We start from the raw sequence: 14,724 nt of genomic DNA, 5'->3' as shown, positions 1-14,724 counted from the left end.
AAGGATGCTCAGATCCTTAGCTACCTTTTAGGGGGAACAACAGGGAATAAAAAGAAAGAGACAAATTCCAGCTGGCATCCAGAGGACCAGTTAGGACTGGGGCAGTTGTGTGGAGATCCTGCCCTTGCTCCAGCCTGAATCCAGCAGGCCAGTGAGAACCACTTAGCCATACAGTGATCCCACCCTCACCCCAGCCTGCATCCAGTGGACCAGTGAGGACTGGTCAGTCACACAGATGCCTCTTCAACATACCTCCCCCCATGCTCTCCAGCTTCCTGATAGTGCCTGTTCCTGGGTCCACACTGCAGAGGCACAGGTGGTCATAAAGGTAATTTTACTGAGATCCCAGAAGACAGAACAGAAGTGAACAACTGCAAGAAAGGCACATCAAACTTCCATAGTTGATAAGTTGGAGAGATCACCACCTTCCAGTAGAACTTGGACTATTTTCAGAGAAAGGGCAGAGGGAACCTGAAGTAGAACCTTGCAGAGTTCAACCGTGCAGGAGGTTAGGGAGCTCAATTTGGGCTTTGCAGCCTGAATTCAGCCTGAATCTCAGGTATCTTCCATCAGCTGAGACTAAATGACTTAGTTCTGCACATTACTGTGCACAACTGTCTATTGTAACAGGAGAGATATACCCTGAAAGATGCTCTTCAAGTTATTTTTCTTCTTTCTTTTCCTCATTCCATTCTGCAAATTCTTCCTTTTTTCTATCTTCTTTTCCCCACTCAGTCTCTTGCTCTCTCATATTATTCCACATCTCCCTTTCTGTTGCTGTTCCTTCCTTAATTCAGATTTCTTCGCTTTCTTTCTTTCTTTCTTTTTTCTTTCTTTCTTTCTTTCTTTCTTTCTTTCTTTCTTTCTTTCTTTCTTTCTTTCTTTTCTTTTTTTCTCTCTTTTTCCTTCACTTAAGGGTCACTAGTTTCAAAGGAAAATAAGTCCCTATTACTCTTAAGTTGTTCTATTATTGTCCTTTTTCTTGCATTTTGTCTCTCCCTTATCTCTTCAACAGTTTCCTAAAGTTTTTGTGATCATCCTGTATCTTCTGGATTCACCTGAAACGTTCTCTAATTCTCCTACCTATCTATTCCTCTCTTCCTAACTCTATCTAAGTCCCCAAACTAAAGAGTAAATAGCTATATTGAAGAGTTTATTCACTATAAACATATTGTGGATGGTCCTCGATTTTGATTTAATTAACACTGTTAAAGGTGATAGATTAATAACTACCACAGATGGTCAATTTTTAAGCTATGATTGATGTTCTTGTGTTGCTGATTGTATCAATTGAGCTAAAGAGTTGTGATTGATTTAATGAGTTGTACTTTGTAATATTATGAAAATGAGAGTGTCTATGAGCCATCAGAGATTCAAAATCTAAAAAGCAACTATATCAGGAAGATCAAAATAAATAATAATCCAGGAATTAAACCAAGGACAGCCCAACAAAAAAATTAAGAAAACACTTAGGCAAGACACAAAAACAGACTTCCAGTTTACCAACAGCACATTCTAGGGTAGATAAGGCGGAAAAGTCTGACAATCATCCACCAAGACACACTGAACTCATAGCACAGGAAGTAACAAAACAGAACAATCAGGATATAGAAAAATTCAAAACAGAAATAATTTCTGAAATAACTACAGAGATGGTGAGCACAATGAGAGACATGATTAGAGACTATAGAACAGAAACTGACAGAAAAATAGATGAGCTCAGGACCATGATAGAAGCCATGAAGGCCCAGCATAAGAAAGAAATAGAAACAATGAAAGAGCAACATAGGAAAGAAATAGAATACGTGAAACAGATTCAAACTGATAACCAGGAGATTAAAAACTCAATTGAAAGTTTTTGCAGCAGGATAAATGAATGTGAAGATTAAATTTCAGATATAGAAGATAGGGTTGCAGTCAGTGACTGTGAAAAGAGAGGTCTCTAAAAAGCAGTAAGGGATCATGAGAAACTGATCCAACAACTCCTAGATGATGAAAAGAAGAATAACATAAGACTGATAGGAATCCAGGAAGTAGCAGGAGAAAATACAAATGACTTAAAAAATATGTTCACAAAATTAACGACAGAAAATTTACCAAACAGAGAGGAAAAAATTGACATACAGATAAGTGAGGCATATAGGACTCCAACTAGCCATGATAAAAAAAATCTACACCTGGACATATAATAATGAAGATCCCAGAAACCCAACAGAAAAACAAAATACTACAAGCACTTAGAGAAAAGAAACAAGTCACATTCAAAGGAAAGTTCTTCAGAATCACAGCAAACTTTTCAACACAAGCACTCAGATCAAGGAGAGACTGAAGTGAGGTATTTCACACCCTAAAAGAAAACAACCAAGGTTGATGTGTACTGCAATACTCTCTTTCAAAAGGGATGGGGAAATAAGATACTTCACAACAAGAAAGCCTCAGAAAATCCATGAATACCAAACCAGCAACCAAACAATTCTAAACAATATCCTAGAAAACAACAATGAAGGTCACAACACCATTAGGCTCAACAGAACAAATCAATTAGGCAAGGCAGGAAACTAAAGGGAGAGGGGGAAAAATTAAAAAGAGCCAACAAGAGGACAATAACATGACAATGATAAATCAATAAATATCAGTTATAACCATCAATGTCAGTGGCCTCACTTCACCAATTAAGAGAAATACATTGGCAGAATGGATTAAGAAGCAAAACTCAACCATATGTTGTATACAAGAAACATAAATAAAGCCATAGACTGAAAGTGAAAGGCTAGAAAACAGTTCTCCATGTGACAGGAGCCCAGAAAAAAAAGCATGGGTAGCTATCTTATACACGGATAAAGTAAATTTCACACCAAAACTGATTCAGAGAGACAAAGAAGGCTATCATATCCTTGTAAAGAGAACAAGCCAAGAGGAAGAGATGACAATCACAAATATATATGCACAAAATATTAATGCCCCAACTATATAAAAGAAAAATTAAGGGACAAGAACCAAATATGCACTAATACAATTACAGTGGAGGAACTAAATAACAAGCTCTCAAAAATAGGTAGATCATCCAGACAAAAAGTCAACAGCAAAATGCTAGAACTGAACCAAGCTGTTGAAAAAAATGGACTTAATAGATGTCTATAGAGTTTTCCACCTCACAAAATCAGAGTACACATTATTTTTGGCTGCATGTGGGTCATTCTCCAAAATAGACCACATACTAGCTCATAGAACAGGTTTAAATAAATGCAAAGCAACGTTATCCCATGTATATAGTGCATAGTGCAATTAAACTGGAGATCAATAGCATAAGGAACCAAAAGAACTTCACAAACACATGGAAATTGAACAATCTCCTCAACAATCAATGGGTCACAGAAAAATTAAAGAAGAAATTAGATAGCTTTTACAAATAAAGGATAATGCCAACACAACATACAGGAATTTATGGGACACAATGAAAGCAGTTCTATGTGGAAAATTCATAGCAGTGAAAGCCCATACCCAGAAAACAGTGTGAGCTCAAACAAAAAAACCTAATGATGAATCTTAGTCTCCTACAAAAAGAAGATCAAGAAAAACCCAAAGCTCATACAAGGGAGGAAATTATAAATATTAGAGCAGAAATCATTGTAAAGGAAACTAAAAATCAATACAAAAATCAATGAATTGAAGAGTTGTTTTTTGAAAGAATAAATAAAATTTATGAACCCTTAGCCAACCTTATCAAAAAAGGAAAGAAAAGGCTCAGATCCATGCAATTAAGAAAGAAAAAGTTGAAGTCACAAGAGATCCACCAGAAATCCAGAAAATCAATACCTACTTTGAGAACCTGGGCTCTAATGAAATGGAGAACACAGAAGAAATGGACAGATTTCTTGATGCTTATGAATTACCAAAGTGAAACAAAGAAGACAAAAATATTCTAAACACCCCAATTACAATCAGTGAAATTGAAAATGCAATTAAAAGTTTACCAACAAAGAAAGAAAACTAGAGCCTTATCTTTCACCATGCACTAAACTAAAATCCAAATGGATTAAAGATCTAAATATTTTTAAAAAGGCACTAAATTTGCTGGAAGATATGTTAGGCCGAACTCTTGAAGACACTGGCATAGGAAAAGACTTTATAAACAAATCCTCAGTAGCATTGGATCTAGCACAAAGAATTATTAACTGGGATCTCATCTTATTAAAAAGATTCTGCACTGCAAAAAAAACCATGAACAGAGATAAGAGACAAACTACAATGTGGGAAAAAATTTTACCAGCTGCTCCTCAGACAAAGGACTATTATCTGGAATACATAAAGAACTCAAAACAATCAGTCCCCCCCCCAAATATAAAGACCTGATTCAAATATGGGCATCTGAAATGAACAGACACTTTCCAGACAAAGAAGTAAACGCATCAAGTAAATATATGAAAAAATGTTCCACATCACTGGTCATTCGAAAGATGCAGATGAACCAACACTGAGATTCCATCTTACCCCAGAAAGAATGGCTGCTATTAAGAAATCAACCAATAACATATGTTGGTGGGGTTGTGGGTAGAAAAGAACCCTTCTCCACTGTTGGTGGTTGTGCAGACTGGAGCAAACACTATGGAAATCAATATGAAGATAACTCAAAGACCTAGGATTAGAGGTTACACTTGGCTGAGCTACCCCTCTGTTGTTTATCTTTCCAAAATAATTTTAAAAATCATGCCACAGTGATATATGTGCACCCATGTTTATAGTGGCACAATTTGTAATAGCTAAAACTTGGAAATAGCCCAACTTCCCAAAAGTTGGAGACTGTATAAAGAAGATGTAGTTTTTCTATAAAATGGAGTACTACTCAGCCATAAAGAATGAGAAACGAGTCATTCATAGGAAACTGAATGCATATTGAGGCCATACTCTTAAGTGAAATAAATAAGACACACATGTGTAAATACTGAATAGTTTCTCTAATGTGAAAAACTAAAAGTGTAAATAAGATCCAAATAGTACAATTGACAATGTGAAATAGGAAAAATGTGGCTAAAGGTGTATTGGAAGTGGGAAGGGTATGGGAAATGAAATAAGGGAAAATAAAAAATATGAAATAATGGAAACAAAGTTTTTGTAAATAGGGAAGGGTGGAGGGGGTGAATTGAGAGCAGGGGTATAGGGAAAAATGAGAAGCAATATCTGTCATTTAAAGGTACAAGATCCCAATGATAAATGTAACTGTACTGTACACCGTACACCTATAAAGTACCATAAACGCAATTAAAAAAAGAGACAGAGACTATTTTCAAGATATAAAGCTGGGAGTGGGAATACATCTGCTTCTAGCAGACAGTGTTGAATAAATCTCCACAGTTGGCATGCTTTTATTAGCCAGTGAGAAGCACAGGGTTGGAGTAGCATTGGTGTCATGGAACAGCAACTGTAGAGAATGGGTGATAAGGACCGAGTTAATGAGGAACCAGATTTTCTGTATACCCAAGTGCCTGTATGTAAACAACTGTCCTCAGCAGACACTGTCTTAATTCAGGAGTACCCAGTTATGGGCATTAAAACCACAGCCAGGGGGCATGTGGCCTTCCACATACTTCCCTGTTCTGGAGGCAAGGTAACACTGACTTTGAGACTGAGATCTAAAGAATCTCCAACACTTCCTCTTTTTGTTTTTGTATTTGCAGCAGTTGTTGCAATGTAATTTGAGGGTGCATGGCATCTAAGCATTGTCTGGTTTGGCTTCCCCTTCAGCAGACTATAAGTAGAAATATGAGCCAGAAAAACATTAATATAGTCAAGCCAATGTAAAATCCAAAATGAGCTTTAAAATAGTTCAATGGATTAAGCTAATCAGTAGTATTATTCAATTTATCCCAATCCTGAATTTGCTTATCAAAATTTTGAGTCTTCTGAGACACAGATAATAATTCTTTTCGTAATGCCTCTGAATCAACCATTATATTATTATACATAGCACCCTGTATGTGCCTTTTTTATGCTCCCAAGGATAGGTAGAATGGTTATACATGAAAGGAGTTGTATAATACAAAATAGTATTAAAATAACACCTAAAACCCTGTTGTAGGGTTTCTACTTGATCTTCCATCCACATAACAGTCTCTAAAACACTGATTTGTGGCTGTGATCTTGCATCAATAGAATGTTGTATATTTCAAGCCTTGTCCACAGTTATGGTCCAATTATCTAGAAAATGAGCAGTCTGTATAGACTGAATGAGAGATACAGAAGGTACAGCAATGCTTGTAATTAATAATACCAAAGAAACAAATCCAGCAACAACCAATCCTAACACCCTTTTTGTTCAGTGCACAAGGTGTTCAGTCAATGATTCCAATAGATAAATAGCAGGAGTATCAGCCAAGGGCTTGATGAGATTTACTGGCACACAGACTCCTAGCATGTGCCCTAAGACTAGCTGGGTTTTATTAACTAGGGCTCCAGTTGATACAGTGGCTCAATGTACACTCTACATTTTAATGAGGCATGATTCTCTTTAATAGTCCCATGTATAAAACATAAAGGCTGTAAGTATGGAGGAAAAACTGTGCTGTCTTATTTTTCCAAATTAGAATGTTTGAGGTTTTCTAGTAAATTTAGCTGTATGTCCTTTCTATAGCTGATCAGTATAATAAGGAAAGGTCAGATTCCAAAATGTTTCCTGAAGAGATCCAGTTCTGCCATTGATAATGACCTATGGTAATGGAGGGTTAAAACTGCCCTTGTGCCATTCAAGTTGTCCTTCACTATCAGAATGCAAAATAGAGGTATTTTTTCCCATAGTAGTTAATATACCAATGTCATTTTGACTGAATGCCAAGCTGAATGATTATTGTCTCTCCCTCCTAAGGTGAGCCCTGGCTCACCACTAACTTCTTAACTTCCTGGACATCTTCTTTGCTTGACCCCACATGGTAGATTTTGCCACTTTTGTGGTTTGCAACAGCTGAGGTGCTTTTTCCAGGTTCATCCAAGTGAAGGCTCGCTCCAGTGGGTATAATGGCAGCAGGCTAAACCACAAATTTGGAGTAATCCTTTTTCCATGGTTTCACATTCCCATGAATGTGATGGTGCCCATAACAATGTTTTATTATCTGGTAACACACAAGTATACCCTCGTCCCAATGCTAGTAATTGCAATGGGCCATCACACTTTCCTGTTTTGACATCTTTCCATAAAACTTATGACTTACATTTATCCCTACCATCATCCATCTACCTGTGGAGCTCCAATGGAGTACTTTTGCTTTCTGCAAGTGGATTCAAACAATTTAAAGTGAAAGTGACCTAATTGCACTTATGGAGATAGCTATAGTTATCCTTTTTGTTTTTATAATTAATTTTTCAGGAGAAATGTACACACTTCACTATTGCTTTACCTTGAGGATTGTAGGGAATGCCTGTAAGATGCTTAGTATGCCACAGCTGAAAAAAGGAGCATAAAGCTTTACAAACATATTAAATACCATTATCAGTTTTAATTGTATGTGAGATTCCCATAGCAGTGAAGGTGAACTATGTTGTTAAACATGACTTACTTTCTCCCGATATGGCAGGTAGCATGGATCATATGGAAGTATCTATAGATACATGGATATATTGTAACTTACCAAATGACCAGATATAAGTAACATCTATTTGCCAAATTTCATTTTGTTTAAGGCCTCGGTGGTTATATCCTTCAGATGGAAAAGGATGAAGGAGGTATTATCAAGTGATATTGGACAAGACAAACTTCCCAGCTTGTGTATGGAACAAATTATTTTAAGGCTCTACTATTTTGGTGATTATATCAGTGGAAATGTCTTTCCAAATCAAAGGAAGTAACATAAGCCACCAAAGAATCATCCTATTGATTACCATAGGCTAAGGGTCCCAGTAAGTTAGAATGGAATGGAATATGTCAATTTAAAAAGGATTACAACAGCTTTGGATCACTTGCTGCAATCTAAGGAACATATTAAACATGGAAGGGTCTAAAGACCTTTCAAAGTAGCACTTTGCAGTCGCTGGGTAAGAAATATTGCATAGGCTGAATCAATATTTATAGGGATCAGCTTAGTAATTTCTATAATATATAAAATAGAAGTTATTACTGATCTTTGGGCTGAGAGTTCAGAGATTTAAAAGTGTTGAAAATTCTTACTCCAGATCATTGCCTTTCCCTTTGAGGAAACATCTGTAAAATAAGTCTATGTATCAGAAGTGGGGTTTAGTCCTGTTATCTGAGGTATTACACAAGAGTATTTTACAAAATAATTGAAAGATAGGGTCACTAGGAAAATGATTGCCAATTTGCCCTATAAAGTCAATGAAAGCAATCTGCCAATAAATTGCTTGCTGCAACAAAATTGAATATTGAGACAATTCTGTGGGTAGTATAATCTGGGGATTATTACCAAACAACTGATTACAGTCAGTTCTCCCAGTCACTGCTACTCTTTCCATTTGTTCAGTATATAACTGTATAATCTTTATTATCTTACTAGTAAGGTATATATATTCAATGGGGAGCAACTGACAGCTGTAAAATTGCCCTAGGAGCCCAATAGAAGAATGTAGAATATTCAAAATATAGAGAGTAAGAGGTCAGTGGTCATTAACCTGATACACTTATTGTTCCTGTAATGTTCTTTTTACAAACTGTAATTCTCCCTGTGCTTCATGAGTTAATTGTCAAAGGGAATTAATCTGAGGATCACTTTGTAAAGTATTATAGAGATGTATTAATTGATATGTGGCAAAACCAAATCCAGGCTGAATATAATTAATATCTCCAAATAAGTTTTGAAAATCATTTAAAGGTAATAAACAAGCCTGTCTCTTTTTTTTTTTTCTGGTACTAGGGAAAAACAAGCCTCTCTTTTTTTTTTTTCTGGTACTAGGGATTGAACTCAGGGCTTGTGTTTGCAAAGTAGGAATGGTGCCACTGAGCTAAATCCCTAGCCCCACTTATTTTTGTTTTTTGAGGGCTCACTGTCTATTCTAGTTCCTAAGTAGAGTAAAGGGCTAAAGGTATGTACTTTATCAGGAACAGTGCAAAGGCCATGACTTTTAAGGTCCCTCTTTACTACAGCAAACAAAGCATGTAGCTATGTTTTTGTTGCCATGGACAGCAAAATGACATCCATATAATGAATAATAATCTTGAGGGTTTTTTTTTCATTGTGTTTATTGGTACTTTTTAAGTATACAGTACAGTTACATTTATCATTTGGATTTTGTACCTTTATGTGACAGATCTTGTTTCTCATTTTTCCCCATACCCCTGCCCTCCCTTCACCCCTCCCCTCTCCACTATTTACAAAGATTTTGTTTCCAGTTTTTTGCTTTCTCCTATTTTTCTTTTCCCTTATTTCCTTTCTCATACCCTTCCCACTTTCCCTACAACTTTAGCCCTTTTCTTCCTATTTTGGAGTACTTGGCGATAAAGAATGAGAAACTTGAACATATTTCCTTAGAGCAGTCTGTAAGACTTGATTTACAAAATGCTGACACAGGGTGGGACTGTTTATCATTCCCTAAGGTCCAATTATCTCCTGATATCTGCTCACAGGTTCTTTATGTTAATACTGGGCACAGCGAAAGCAAAATAATGGTGATCAGGCAGGTGTAAGGAAATTGTAAAGAAACAGTCTTTAACATCAATAACAATCAGTGACCACTCTCAAAGAACAGCTGCACGAGACAGGAGGCAGGGATGCAAAGCTCCCATTGGCTGTAAACAAGCATTTACTGCTCTTAAATCTTGTAATAATCTCTACTTTCCAGATTTCTTTTTTTTTGGGGGGGGTAGTGGGGATTGAACTTGGGACCTTGTATTTGCAAGGAAAATGGAAGAAGTACTGAGCTAAATGTCTAGCCCTCACTTTCCAGATTTCTTTGGAATTATAAAAACAGGAGTGTTCTAGTTTACCAGTGTTCCAGTAAATGCTTCTAAATGCCCTAATTGGATTTATTCTTGCAATAAAGAATGTATTTTAGCTTCTCTTTATTTAAAGGTGACTGATCAACCCAAACCAGGATATCTATTTTCCACTGAAGTAGCAAAGCTGCACTGACTGAGGGGAGAAGCATCAATGACCCCTGTCAAAAAGGGCATTGATGTTCTACACCTGAGCAGTCTAGTGTGAGAGTAATTGACAGTAGCTCAGGATCACCTTGCAAATTGGTCCCTCAACCCAAATCTAATTGATAGCCCATTTTTCTCATAATATGTTTTGTAACATTAATATATTCATTAGTCACAATAATTCTCCTTTACTTTAAGAGATCTCTTCCCCATAAAATTACTGGTATGGAAGCCACATAAAGTTGAAAAGCCTCCATTTGATTTTTCCTCACTTACTAAGATAGGTGAGTTGCACTTTGCAATACTTGTTGAGGCCAGCCAAGCTCCACTCATAAGGTGGTGACAGCCTTAATGTCCAGAGGGGAAGCCATTGTTCAATGGCCATAACAGACACATTGGCTCCTGTATCTATCAATTCTTTATTTGTCCTTTATTTTCATTCTACAAATAGGTCTTCCCTCATCTAATTCTTGGGTAAATTACATGTCTTTACTTGGGGTGCTACCAAAGCCCCCTTTCTTTCTTTCCTGCTTCCTATACTGTATCAAGGGGAGCTATAGTATAGGGAGAAGTATCAATTGGGTAACAGAGTCTTCTGTCTCAAAAACTCAAGTGTCCAGAGAATGACCTGCAATTTGCATTTCTCCCTCAAGATCAAAATAAATTACCCCAGACATCACAGTTACACCTTGCAAATTTAGACTACTTTTACCCATAATTAATCCCATAATACCCTCAGGGAATGGTATCCAGGTCCTTGTGAGTATCTTTACAGGCTTATCTCCCCCAATAAACATTACTCTCTGGGATGCAGAGAGATCTAATCCTGTACTCCCCGGAGTTTTGAAAGTGAGTGAAGCAATGTTTTACCTGGAACCCAGGATGGATTGTTGTTTGAAAGGCCTCAAGCTGGGCCCAATTCCCATTTCCCCTAAGGGGACTGCCATTCTTATAATATTTAGAGTGGCAATTCTTCCCCCATTATTTCCCTTTTTGCATCAAAGACAAAGACCAAAGTTGGACCAGTATCTCGCTGTAGAGGAGGTGGAACTGTGGCTCCTGATTTTGCCAGCTTTGTACACTGCTTATTAATGTGATCTCTTTTTACACAATTAAATCATTGTATATTATTTTTTGTCCCCTTAGTAAAACTTAACATGGCCTAAGCAAGCACAGAGCTTTTATAAGACTCTATTCCTATATATAGGCAAGCTCTAATACAATATCCAAGATCTTTTGTAGCCTTAATGATGCCAAGAATTTATTTGCAATCCTTATTTACATTTTCAAGGCAGGCCACCGAACCGCTGAGCTAAATCCACAGCCCTCTTATTTACATTTTCAAAGGCCAATTGGAGTACTATTATTTCCGCTGTCTGTGCCTGTTGAATCTGTCTATGGACTGCTGCCTGTAGTCTAGCAAGAAACTGAGTATAAGGCTCTCAGGAGCCCTGTAAAATATATAGAAAATACTGAACTAGAGTGCACTGCTCAAGGATAGTGGCCCATACTCATATGGCCCATACCCATATGGCCCATACCCATACCATAAATAAACTTATCTGGTCATATGCTTCATTAGGATAAGCCATTTGAAAAAGTTTCTGTTCCAAATGACATATTCTTAGTGATTCCTGACCTTCCAGTCACTCTGTTTTGGCCTACCTTTTCTCCTGCAAGTAACTGTAAATGGAAATGAAGATATTGGCTTGGTGATAAGCAGGAATGGGCAAGATGTTTAATGTCCTATGGGATCATACTCAGAACCCTAAAAATGGAATATAAGAGCCCCAGTGTAAAAAGCCCTTGTGCCCTGTTGTTCATTATACTCTGTTTTAATTCCTTCAATGCCTTATACCCTATTCCCCGATGTTCATGTATCATTTGGTGGACCATCAGGGTCTGGTCTGACTATGACAGGGAAGCAACAAGGCCCCATCAGCTCCCCTGTCATAGAAGCTTGATGAATGTGCATTTGATATTTAGACAGGCAAGGGTGGCCTCTGTTAACCTCCAAAACTTTGAGAAGTACAGGCCATGGAAAGGATTCTTTATCTTCTATATAATCTTTTCCCTTTCTTTCAGTTGGCGGGCCAGTGGCAGTAGTGATAACTATAGCTGCAAATAAAGCTCCAATATTGATTTTATCAAACTACAAGTTGAGAATGTTCCTGGAGCAATTTATTTACCCCTTGCATGGGCTCTCCTTAAATTTTCTTATACTCTATCTCAGTTTTCTGTATCTGAGGGAGCCAGGATTATGTTTGATAATATCCTGCAGCATTTTTGAAACAGAATTACCCCTAATCTGATCCTCAGTCTGTTTCACTAACATATGCAACAGTTCTACATACCATGGCTCCTCCACTGATAAATTCAGCTCCATTATCCCAGTACAGAAAAGCCTTTCCAAAGTGCACACATATCCCAGACAGCAGCCTGGCTTGGACCTGAGTTGCCCTGGTATGAACAGTTCCTACCCAGGGCCCCAACTTGAAAAGAGCTGAACAGGAACACAAGCAAGACTCAGAAGTCCACCCAGATTCAATCTGTATATGCACACAGATTCCAGGGACAAGCCCATGTGAACCAGAGCCACCTGGGTGTGTATAGGTCCCAGACAGTGCCCCACTCAGACCCCAAAAGCTTGGTCCCACAGGCTTCAGCCTAAGTCCCACCTGGAGAAGAGCTGCACAGATGCACAAGCAACAGAAAAGGGCTTCCTGGAAAAGAGCTGCACAATTGCACAAGCAACACCCAGAAGCCTGCTCAGATACCATTAGTAAGTGTGAACAGATCTCAGCCAGAAGCTCACACAGACCATAGCTGCACAGTTGTGTTCAGGCCCCAGCCAGTGTCCCTCCCTGAAAAGATCTGCATAGGTATATAAACAACAGCCAGAGGCTTGCCCCTATATCATCACTGTGTGGAGACTCCAGCATGAAGCCTGCTCAGACACTAGCAACTCAGTGCTCAGCCCCTGGCCAAAGTCTCTCCCAGACAACAGCCAACAGAAAGACAGCCCCCAACCAGAGGCATGCCAAGATACCATCCCAAGTGTGTGCAGGCCTCAACCAGAACATCCCCTAGACAACAGGTCAGCAAAGGGATCCAGAAGATAACCATTCCTGAACTGGCACAGTGGTGAGCAACAGAGAGAAGGCCTCTCTGTGCCTTGCTGAGAATTGAAGCCCAGTGGGTGAGCAAAAGGTTGCCTCAACAAAAGCACAGCAGGTCACCTCTGTTTAAGTGAGAAGGCATGTAAATAAGCCTCAAAATGAGACTTCCAGATCACCTAAGGCAACCCAAAATGTCAACAAGATGGAACATGATACTAAACCACCTGGACTCCCTGAAACGGCAAAAAAAGATGATCTGGAAAAAATGAAATCAGGAATTCTTTCTTGGACAGCAACAGACATTTTGTCCTTAGTGAAAGACATTATTAATAGCTCCACAGCAGACCCAGATTAAAAAAATAAAGGTGAGTGAGGAACATGATGGAATCTCAGCATAGGGAACAAATGAAATACATAAAACAGATGCAAACATATATCCAGGAGATTAAAAACTCCATTGAAAGTTAACAGCAGAATGAATCAATGTGAGGACAGAATGTCAGACATCAAACACAGGATTACAATCAGTGAGCAGGAAAATAAAAATTTCTTACAAATACTAAGGTACCATGAGAAATCAATCCAGCAGCGGGTAGACAATGCAAAGAAGAATACATAAGACTAATCAGAGTCAATGAAGAAACAGGAGAAACTGCAAATGACATAAAAAATTATTCAAAGAAGTAATGGCAGAAAATTTTCCAAACAGGGGAAAAGAACTTGACATAAAGATCGTAATGCATTTAGGACTCCGACTAGCAGTGATAAAAAAAAAATCTACACCTAGGAATATAATAGTCAAAACTCTAGAAAACCAATAGAAGAACAAAATACAAGCAGTTCAAGAAAAGAAACAAATTATTTATAAAGGAAAGCCATTCAGAATCACAGCAGACTTCTCAACACAAACCCTCAAGTCAAGAAGAGGCAGGATGAAGTATTTCAAGCCCTAAAGAACATAGATTGATGTACCCTGCAAAACGATCTTTCAAAATTGATGGAGAAATAAGATACATTCATGACAAAGAGCACCTTAGAAACTTCATGAATCCTAAACCAGCTCAAAAACATTTTAAACAATATCTTAGGAAGAGACAACGCAGATTGACACCCCCAAAAGACCAGCAGAATGAATCTATCAGGCAAGGCAAGAAATTAAATGCAAAGGGGGAAGGGTAAAAATGAGAACCAAGACCTGTCATGTAAAGGTACAAGATCCCAATGATGAATGTAACTGTACTATAAACCTAAATGTACCAATAAACTCAATGAGAAAAAAAATGTAAAAATGTCAAATGGGGAGAATTCAACAACAACAAAAGAAGTCATGACAAGGATCAATCAATACATATCAGTTATAATCATCAAAGTTAATGGTCTCAATTCACCAATCAAAGGAAATAAACTGGCATAATGGGTCAAGAAGCAAGCTCCAACAGTATGCTGAAAACAAGAAATAAATTTAATTCAAAAAGAAACTCATAGACTGAAAAAGGGTGGAAAATATAGCTCCATGCAAAAAGA

At 37.8% G+C, this 14,724-nt stretch overlaps 1 pseudogene; it reads right to left on the bottom strand.

The window, feature by feature from the left end:
- LOC104874340 overlaps positions 1 to 12,467 on the bottom strand; it is a 50,273-nt pseudogene extending 37,806 nt beyond the window's left edge.
- Between the last annotated feature and the right edge of the window lie 2,257 nt (positions 12,468 to 14,724).

Source organism: Fukomys damarensis, unplaced genomic scaffold, assembly GCF_012274545.1.
Source record: "Fukomys damarensis isolate Sample0158 unplaced genomic scaffold, DMR_v1.0_HiC HiC_scaffold_39, whole genome shotgun sequence".
NCBI classification, from domain to species: domain Eukaryota; kingdom Metazoa; phylum Chordata; class Mammalia; order Rodentia; family Bathyergidae; genus Fukomys; species Fukomys damarensis.
This window is presented reverse-complemented; position numbering and strand designations above follow the sequence as displayed.